Source organism: Nelumbo nucifera, chromosome 1 (genome assembly GCF_055504915.1).
Source record: "Nelumbo nucifera cultivar China Antique chromosome 1, China Antique-T2T, whole genome shotgun sequence".
Lineage (NCBI taxonomy): Eukaryota > Viridiplantae > Streptophyta > Magnoliopsida > Proteales > Nelumbonaceae > Nelumbo > Nelumbo nucifera.
The window spans coordinates 193635792-193646634 of record NC_142649.1 but is presented as its reverse complement, the minus strand read 5'-3'; positions in this window follow the sequence as shown (position 1 = coordinate 193646634).

The window sequence follows — 10843 nt, the reverse complement described above, 5'->3', positions numbered from 1 at the left end:
TATGGCTGAGGCATAAGGAACGTCTTTCATGCCATCAATCTCCTCAGAAGTCTTGGAAGACATCTTCTTGAAGAGAGTGACTCCGTGCCTGAAAGGAACATTTCCTTTCTTGGAGTTTTCCATGCTGTATCTTTTGACTATTTTGTCAATGTAAGCAGATTGGGATAATCCTATTATCCGCTTCGATCCATCTCTATAGAGTCGAAGACCCAGTATATAGGAGGCTTCTCCAAGATCTTTCATGGAGAATTGCTGCGAAAGCCATACTTTCACCGTAGTTAACATTCCTACATCATTCCCAATGAGTAGAATGTCATCTACATACTGAACCAAGAAAGTAACCTTATCCCCACTGTGCTTCCTGTAGACACAGGGTTCATCCGGATTCTGCTCGAAGTCAAACGATTTGACAGCAGAGTTAAAATGGATGTTCCAACTTCTAGAAGTTTGCTTAAGCCAATAAATGGATCTGTTAAGTTTACATACCATGTTTTCCTTACCTGTAGCAATGAAGCCTTGCGGCTACTGCATATAGATATCTTCAGTAAGATCTCCATTCAGGAATGCAGTTTTGACATCCATCTGCCAAATCTCATAATCATGGTATGCTGCTACAGCTAGCAGGATCCTAATGGATTTAAGCATGGCCATAGGCGAAAAGGTTTCCTCATAATCGATGCCCTCTTTCTGAGTGTACCCTTTCGCCACCAGACGAGCCTTGAAGGTCTCAACTTTACCATCGGGGCCCTTCTTCCTCTTGTAAATCCATTTGCAACCGATTGCCTTTACCCCGGAGGGCGGATCTACTAGAGTCCAGACTCCATTGGTCTCCATTGAGTCCATCTCTGCCCTCATGGCCTCCACCCACTTCTGGGAATCTATGTCCAACATAGCTTCCGCGTAAGTCACGGGATCCTCCTCACTAGTCAAGGTTTCCACCAGGTAACTATCCTGATCATAACCATAACGGACTGGTGGCCTGGATGCCCGAGTGGATCTTCTAAGTTGGTCACTACCTGGAACTTGTGGGACATCTCCCACTGCTCCTGAGCTCTCCTCATCAAGAACAACTTCCTGACGATGGGTGTCCAGGATATAGTCGCTTTCCAAGAATTGCGCATTTCGACTACAGAACACTTTCTGCTCACTTGGGTCATAGAAAAGGTAACCTACAGAGCCTTTTGGGTAGCCTACAAATAGGCAACGGCTGGTCTTAGATTCCAACTTGTCTGCACTCGTTCTTTTAACGTGTGCTGGACAACCCCAAATCTTCAAGTGTCTGACACTTGGTTTCTTTCCGGTCCAAAGTTCATATGGAGTATTCGGAACTGATTTGGTTGGAACCCGATTCAGCACGTAAATCGCAGTCTCTAATGTGTAACCCCAAAAGGATATGGGTAACTCTGAGTGTATGAGAAGCGACCGGACCATATCTAATAAGGTCCTATTCCTCCTCTCTGAAACACCGTTAAGTTGTGGTGTAGCAGGAGGAGCTAATTGTGATACTATCCCATTGTCCTTTAAGTAGTCCCTGAATTCGTCAGAGAGATATTCGCCACCTCGATCGGATCGAAGGGCTTTAATTTCTCTCCCTAACTATTTCTCGACCTCTTGTCTAAACTCTTTGAACTTTCCATAGGATTCAGACTTGTGTCTCATTAGGTACACGTAACCATATCGTGAAAAATCATCTGTGAAGGTGATGAAATACACGTGTTGATTTCGTGTCTTAACACTCAGGGGACCACATACATCAGTATGTATTAGGTCAAGTGTGCTTGTACATCTTTCAGGCTTACCATTAAATGGCCGTTTCGTCATCTTGCCTTGTAGGCAAGGCTCACAGGTGGGAAGATCTTCTACAGCTAGAAAATCCAAAGGACCATCCTTTACCAACCTTGTGATTCGGTCAACACCGATGTGGCCAAGTCGGTAATGCCACAGACACGTGGGATTAACTGTATCACGGGCTCTCTTCTTGGGGTTTTCAACCGACGTAGTTTCGGTTAGGTTAGTTTCTAGAGAAGGATGTAGAACATAGAGACCGTTCTCCAGTTCCCCGTATGCGATGAATCTGTTGTTTCTTTTAATAGTAATCGTATTACTAAAGAAGACAGAATAACCATCTGCACACAGTTTTGAGACAGAAATCAAATTTCTTCTTAAATTTTGTACATAAAGACAATCTTTTAGTACAATTTTTCCTTCTCTAAAATATAATTCCACGGTTCCTATGGCAGCGGCTGCAATAGTCGCAGTAGTCCCCAAGTAGAGTGTGACTTCTCCTTCACTCAGCCTTCTGCTTACCTTGAACCCCTGCAGTGAGTTACACGCATGAGTTGAAGCCCCGGAGTCAATACACCAGGACGCAGAAGCTACCAATAAATTGGTTTCTATAACACAAGTTTCGAAGTTACCTTTCTTGGATTCCAGGTAGGCAGGACAATTCCTTTTCCAGTGGCCGGTCTTCTTGCAGAAGTGACAGGCATCCGATGCTTTGTCTTTCTTCTGCTTCTTGCTTTTAGTGGCTTTCTTCTGAGGCTTCTTTGCCTTCCTCTTTCTCTTGCCTGTCTTGCCAGCTTCAACAAGCATGGCTACAGGCTCATCCTTTTTAATCAGTTCTTCAGCTCTTTGCAACATATTGCTGAGCTCTTGTAAGCTGACATTCAGCTTGTTCATGTTATAGTTCATGATGAACGGATTAAAGGAAGGAGGCAAAGAGTTAAGGATAGCATCTATCTGGGTTGCAAGGTCCAGCCCGGATCCAAGAGCCTCCAGTTCGTTGATGTATCCCATCATCCGAAGACAATGGTCGTGAACTTGTTGACCCTTGGACATTTGTGTGGTCATGAACTGTTTCAAGACCTTTTGTCGAGTAGAACGATTATGCTCTTCATACATTGTCCTGAGACTGTCCAATATGTCTTTGGCAAGTTCGATCTGATCGAACTGCCTCTGTATCGGATTGTCCAAGGAGGCAATGATGTAACACCGGGCAAGGGAGTTTTTCTCCTCCCATTCTTGATAGTCTCTCCTTCGGGCCTCAGAAGCCCTATCTCCCGGACGCTCCAGGGCAGGATTCTTTGCCACTTTGTCAAGTTTTTCAGAAGCAAGGACCAGCATAAGGTTCCTATACCAGTCAGCATAGTTTGGGCCTTTCAACTTGTTGTCATCATGTAGCTTTGCAAATGATCCGTTTGTCATTTTCTCATAAAAAAGCAAACATCAGTCCACGACCTAATTTGATTCATGTTCATTTCATAGATATGGATTTTAATCTACGATCCATTTCCATTTATTCGTCTCTGAGATTTCCCTCCTTTCTCAGTGACGGAGACTACGGGTTGTCTCTGGAAATGTGGGAAATCACATAGGGTGCATGAAGCCAACTATTTCAGCTGCATAACCCCACCACCTTTCTGTGAAGGATCATATCCACTCATCATATGAGTTTTCCCTTTGGCCTCTGTCAGACAAGGTTCAGAGCCGTTTTCAGGTAAACCTTTCTGTCCAGTGAGTGCTTACCCATCATATTCGTGAACGCCAAGGTACCGTGAGAGAGTTCTGAAGAGATGAGAGATCCATCCTATGGACGCCCAAAGATTGCGGAATAAGGGGCGAATTTCAAAAATTTTATCTCTCCCTTCAACTGGGAATCGTATTCCCTATTTAGAAAATCATATTTTCAAGGATCAATCTTGAACCATAAACTGAACCAGATCTGAACCAAAAGGAGTGGGAGAGGATTATACCTGATACGGAGAAATACTATCTCCCAATGGAGGTGTTCACGCCCAAGGAAGGATCCAAAATCTGCTCCCACTGAAGATGGCGCAGTGCAGGGTGGAGCAGAATCAACAACGTTCTTCAAAAGAACTTGATCCTTCGTAAGGATCAACTGGACAACTTGAGTACAGCTCCAACCAATCTTTTCACAAAAGATTGAAATCAAGATCCAATCTTGATTGCTCCCAAGAACTGGAGATCGAACAGAAGGAATGGCAAAAGCAGGAAGGTGGCGGCAGAAGAGAATTCGCAGTATGCAGGAAATCTCTCAATCTCTCTTTCTTCAAAGAGAAGAATGCTATGGATATTGTTGTGTAGTAGGCTGCCGCCCCCTTCCCCTTTTATAATCTCAAAAAGGGATCAGCTCCTAATCAGATTAGGAGCTGCTAATCCAAATCATATTTGGGTTAGAAGTCCCTTAGTGATAAGGGATAACCCTTATCTTATTTGCAGATAAGATCAGCTGTCTCCTAATCCAATTAGGAGGTTTCCAGATCTAAATCCCATTAAGATCTTGGACTCTCTAAGTGGATAGGGTCTAAGCCCAATCCTTTCAGCTGACCCTCTTTAGAATTCGCCCCCTTTAAATGACTGATCAAATCAGCCTAGTTCGAAATGGGCTTAAGGCCCATTTAAGGTTATGTACTCAAAAGGCTTCTAAATTGCTGCCCAGTTGGGCTTCCTTGTATGGCGTGGGACCCAAGCATTGATCTACACATCAGCCACATGGGTTCAGCCCAGCCTTTGTTACAATGCCTAGCCGAATGCACTGCTGAAGACAGTGTACCCCCTGAAACCCATCAAATGAGCTCTATGGGCCCAACACTTACACTAAGTGGTCCCTGGGCCAAGCCACCTTGTAACACCCAGGGACTGTGGGCAGATGCAAGATTAGCCCATCAGGCATTATCCTCAATGGTCTTACACTTAACCTCTCAGCCCATAATGATCATACACTGCCCGACAAGAGAGGACCTCTCCCTCGGCTGCAAGGAACAGTGTTGCACTCTCCACTTATATGGATCCCGGGAATTAAAACCTTCTTGCAAACAATTTAGAAATCATACATATATACTTTTATATCTTATATAAAATATATTTTGCAAAACAAATCTCAACGGTTGAAATCGGCTGCCGGCAGTCTTGGTTTCCATCAGTGAGAGTGCATCCCCGATCATTACCTTTGTCCGACAAAGGGGCTGATCCTGTCACTATGATCACCCACTCAGATGAATTCTCGGACTGTCCCAACATACCCAGGTTTTGACCCCCGCTAAGGATCTCACTGATTGGCACATCAAAGACAGCCCAATCCGACACCTAGTGTAGTACCATAATCGAGTCTAGGGGTCGGGTGTAACTTTCCAGTTTTGCCCATCAATCTCCAAGGTCCAGGGCAATACTGGAAATCTGGTTCAGTTCAAAGATTCAATTAATCCTACACTGTATGTGCCTAGGGTCTCACCCTGGCAGCTGAGACAGGCCACCCCAACCGACTTGGTGGCACCACAGTGTCAGCCTTGTCAGGATAGGTCTCCCCAGACCGACCCACTGGCTGTGAACATTCTAAACTAACACGAGTCTCATTAAGTGTCCAATTTAAGGGTATTACACAGAAACATACCAAGGGAACATGAATCAAATATGTATCTTTATTCATTTACAATAAACTCATAAAGTACATCATTCTGATTGAAGCTAAGGGCATACAAAACTGTCTAACAAGTTCCCATTTTCTGGTGAAGCCCCTCCCACATCGGTCTATGATGCCCCTATCATCTTATGAAACACTTAGACAAGCCCAACAGCAAATGGATAGCCCATTTTCTGGTGCGTTTCCTCATTACTGAAGGACCCATCCTTGTGCTAATGATGGAAGGCCTTTAGAGAGTTCATCATATGAATCTCCCTATCACATGCACTCATATCATCTGGAGGGAACAGATAATTACGCCCTAGTTCTATCTTTAGGTCAAACCAAAGTGGCTCCCACTGACTTTCATAAAGCCAGATTTTGGTGGGCCTAAATCGGCTAGGGTTCCGCACGAGACCTCATGATGAGGTGTGGGGCCCACCACTGAGGGAGGTCATCCAATGACCAAAAGGGACACCATGGCAATGATGTGCATTTAGCCATGGTGTTCGAAAGAGCCACTGTCGATTGAGCATGGGCCAAGTACTTATGGCCCATGTACGTAGCACATCACACATCCATACATCACATGCAGGGATAAATTGATCCAATCAATTAATTATCTGTAAAGCCCATTTGAAGCCCATTTTAAATCCATAATATTAACCATTAACATTATCTAGGTATATGGGCCGAACGGTTCAACCCATATAGCTTTAAGGGTTAAGTGGGCTTTTAACAGTTTTAACTGTTTAAAACTGGGCCTTTACAGGTTGGGCCGAATTAACCATTCAATTAAATATCAATCCTTAGGCCCATTAGTGGGAAAATTAGGGCTGACTTTCAGCCTTGATTAAACCCTAGATTTGGTCCAAACAGTTCGAACCAATCTTGGTTCGAATGGGTCTAGGGTTTGATTTTTAATTAAATCTTTAATTCAAGAAAATAATCTGAAATTAATTACTGATAAAATGAAAAACAACAATCAGTAAAACAGGGCTGTTCGCACAATCCATCCTGCAAAACAGAGGTTAGATCACAGAATGCAGTTTCACAAACTGCAAATCGCAGATGGCGATTCTCCCATCTGCGAAATCTTCTTCTCTGCGAAATCTGCCTTTCTGCGCCGCCATCTTCGATCCATAATTAAAATAAATAGAAATCCTATTTCTATTAATAATTACAACAGATCGAATACCTATACATTGAGTCTAGAAAATAAAAAAAAAATTATTTACAGACCAAATGTAATAAATAAATCAAGAAACTGCAAATCTTGCAGGTTCCCTGCGCAAACCAAGATTTCGATCTCCTCTTGTACGAACAGCCCATAAATCAAGAAAATCATAAAGAATAATTCTAAATAATAATCAGATTTATATGAAATTAATTTCAGATTATTCGCCCATTAATTTTGGGAACAAAATTTCCCAAAACCCATATCTGCGCAAATCGGGTAGAACACCTTCTGCCCATTTGCACAGGTTCAGATCTTAAACAAATTGGTTCAAGATTTGAACCATGGCTCTGATACCACTGAAGGGATGAGAGATCCATCCTATGGACGCCCAAAAGATTTCGGAATAAGGGGCGAATTTCAAAAATTTTTCTCTCCCTTCAACTGGGAATCGTATTCCCCATTTAGAAAATCATATTTTCAAGGATCAATTCTGAACCATAAACTGAACCAGAACTGAACCAAAAAGAAGTGGGAAGGATTATACCTGATACGGAGAAGTAATATCTCCCAACGAAGGTGTTCACGCCCAAGGAAGGATCCAAAGACTGCTCCCACTGAAGATGGCGCAGTGCAGGTGGAGCAGAATCAGCAGTGTTCTTCTCCAAGAACTCTGTCCTTCGCAAGAATCAGCAAGATGGCACGTGAGCACAGCTTCCTTTCAATCCTTTCTCAAAGGACTGATGTCAAGATCCAATCTTGACTTCTCCCACAAGTGGAGATCGAACTGGAAAGCAGGGCGGCAAGAACAGGGAGGCGGCAAGAGAGTATTTGCAGGGAGCAGAATTCTCTCTTCTAGATTTCAGCACCAAAGAAACCTGATGATCTGTGTGTATTGTGTCTCTAAAGGCTGCCGCCCCCTTCTTCTTTTATAGTCTTAAAGGGATCAGCTCCTAATCAGATTAGGAGTTGCTAATCCAAATCATATTTGGTTTAGAAGTCCCTTTAAGTGATAAGGGATAATCGTTATCTTATCTGGAGATCAGATCAGCCATCTCCTAATCTGATTAGGAGGTTTCCAGATCTAAATCTTATTTAGATCTTGGACTCTCTAAGTGGATAGGGTCTAAGCCCAATCCTATTAGCTGATCCACTTCAGATTTCGCCCCTTTATTAACTAAATAAACAGCCCAATTCGAAATGGGCTTTAGGCCCATTAAGCTTATGTGCTCACTTAACCCTCTTAACTGTTGCCCAGTTGGGTTTTCTTGTATGGCGTGGGACCCAAGCATTGATCTACACATCAGCCACATGGGTTCGGCCCAGCCTTTGTTACAAGGCCTGGCCGAATACACTCTTAAAGACAGTGCACCCCCTGAAACCCATCAAATGGGCTCTACGGGCCCAACACTTACCCTAAGAGGTCCCTGGGCCAAGCCACCTTGTAACACCCAGGGACTGTGAGCAGATGCAAGATTAGCCCATCAGGTATTAACCTCAATGGTCTTACACTTAACCTCTCAGCCCATAATGATCATACACTGCCCGACAAGAGAGGACCTCTCCCTCGGCTGCAAGGAACAGTGTTGCACTCTCCACTCATATGGATCCCGGGAATTAAAACCTTCTTGCAAACATTTTAGAAACCATATATATACTTTTATATCTTATATAAAATATATTTTGCAAAACAAATCTCAACGGTTGAAATCGGCTGCCGGCAGTCTTGGTTTCCATCAGAGAGAGTGCATCCCCGATCATTACCTTTGTCCGACAAAGGGGCTGATCCTGTCACTATGATCACCCACTCAGATGAATTCTCGGACTGTCCCAACATACCCAGGTTTTGACCCCCGCTAAGGATCTCACTGATTGGTACATCAAAGATAGCCCAATCCGACACCTAGTGCAGTATCATAATCGAGTCTAGGGGTCGGGTGTAACTTTCCAGTTTTGCCCATCAATCTCCAAGGTCTAGGGCAATACTGGAAATCTGGTCTAGTTCAAAGATTCAATTAATCCTACACTGTATGTGCCTAGGGTCTCACCCTGGTAGCTGAGACAGGCCACCCCAACCGACTTGGTGGCACCACAATGTCAGCCTTGTTAGGATAGGTTTCCCCAGATCGACCCACTGGCTGTGAACATTCTAAACTAAAACGAGTCTCATTAAGTGTCCAGTTTAAGGGTATTACACAGAAACATACCAAGGGAACATGAATCAAATATGTATCTTTATTCATTTACCATAAACTCATAAAGTACATCATTCTGATTGAAGCTAAGGGCATACAAAACTGTCTAACAGCTTTATTGCTTTGTTCTACTGTGGAAAGCTAGATTTTTTGCCATAGCAATTGTTGCCTTGTTGTCACAAAACACTTGAGTTGCACCTTCTTGAACTTGGCAAAAATCAGCTAACAATCTCCTTAGCCAAACTGCTTGACAAATTGATGCCATCGCAGCAACATATTCTGCTTCGGATAATGGCAAGGCCATGATCTCTTGCTTCTTTGAACTCCATGAAATAGCACCCGAACCAAGGGAGAAAACATAGCCGGAAGTGCATTTTCTATCATCCAAACAACCTGCCTAGTCACTATCAGTAACACCCAAAAGTTTGAAATCTGATACTTTTGAGTACCAAATTCCAAAATCAACAGTTCCAGCAACATAACGAAGGATCCTCTTTGCTGCCCCGAGGTGATGCATTGTTGGGCTATGCATAAATCTAGAGACAACGCTGACATGGAATGCTATATCAGGCCTTGTGTGAGACAAGTAGTTTAAACCGCCAACCATACTTCTAAAATATCTCGCACTCTTCATTCCGGTGCCATCATTAGCTATGAGTGTCTCATTCACATTCATGGGAGTTGGAGCTGCTTTACAGTTTAACATATTGAACTTTTTCCACAAATCATTAGCATATTTCCTTTGGGAAATAAAAATCCCATCTGCACTTTGGTTCACCTCCAAACCAAGAAAATAATGCAACAAACCCAAATCTGACATCTCAAATTTTTTCATCATGCAAGACTTAAATTCCTCAACCAGAGACTCACAAGATCCCATATAAATTATGTCATCAACATAAAGACATACCACCAAAAAATCAGATTTACCTCGCTTCTTCACATAAAGCGTTGGCTCATTTTTACTCCTTTCAAATCCATTCTCCTGAAAGTAGGAGTCTATCTTGTTGTACCATGCTCGTGAGGCTTGCTTTAGGCCATATAAAGCCTTCTTTAACCTATAAACTTTACTGTCATCGCCACTAACAAAACCTTCAAGTTGAGAGACATACACCTCTTCATCTAGTTCTCCATTCAAAAAGGCGGATTTAACATCAAATTGGTACACAACCCAATTTAATTGTGCAACCAAGGCTAGAAAGGTTCTTACCGTTTCAAAGCGAGCAACTAGAGAAAAGGTTTCTTCGAAATCAACACCTTGCTGCTAAGAGTACCCTTTCGCCACCAACCGAGCTTTGTGTTTCTATGTAGTACCGTCAGCATGATACTTTGTTTTGTACACCCACTTGAGCCCAATAACATTCTTGCCTTTTCGTAGATTGATCAACTCGCAAGTTTCATTCTTTCAATAGCCAACATCTCATCTTTCATTGCGTCCGGTCAAACTTGACTTTCTGTAGCTTCATCATAACAATTGGGGTCAGAAACTGTTGGACAGTTTTGTAAGCCCTTAGCTTCAATTAGAATGATGTACATTATGAGTTTATTGTGAATGAATAAAAGTACATATTTGATTCATGTTCCCTTGGTATGTTTCTGTGTAATACCCTTAAACTGGACACTTAATGAGACTCGTGTTAGTTTAGAATGTTCACAGCCAGTGGGTCGGTCTGGGGAGACCTATCCTGATAAGGCTGACACTGTTGTGCCACCAAGTCGGTTGGGGTGGCCTGTCTCAGCTGCTAGGGTGAGACCCTAGGCACATACAGTGTAGGTTTAATTGAATCTTTGAACTGGACCAGATTTCCAGTACTGCCTTGGACCTTGGAGATTAATGGGCAAAACTGTAAAATTACGCTCGACCCCTAGACTCGATTATGGTATTGCACTAGGTGTCGGATTGGGCTGTCTTTGATGTACCAATCAGTGAGATCCTTAGCGGGCGACAAAACCTGGGTATGTTGGGACAGTTTGAGAATTCATTTGAGTGGTTGATCATAGTGACAGGATCAGCCCCTTTGTCGGACAAAGGTAATGATCGGGGATGCACTC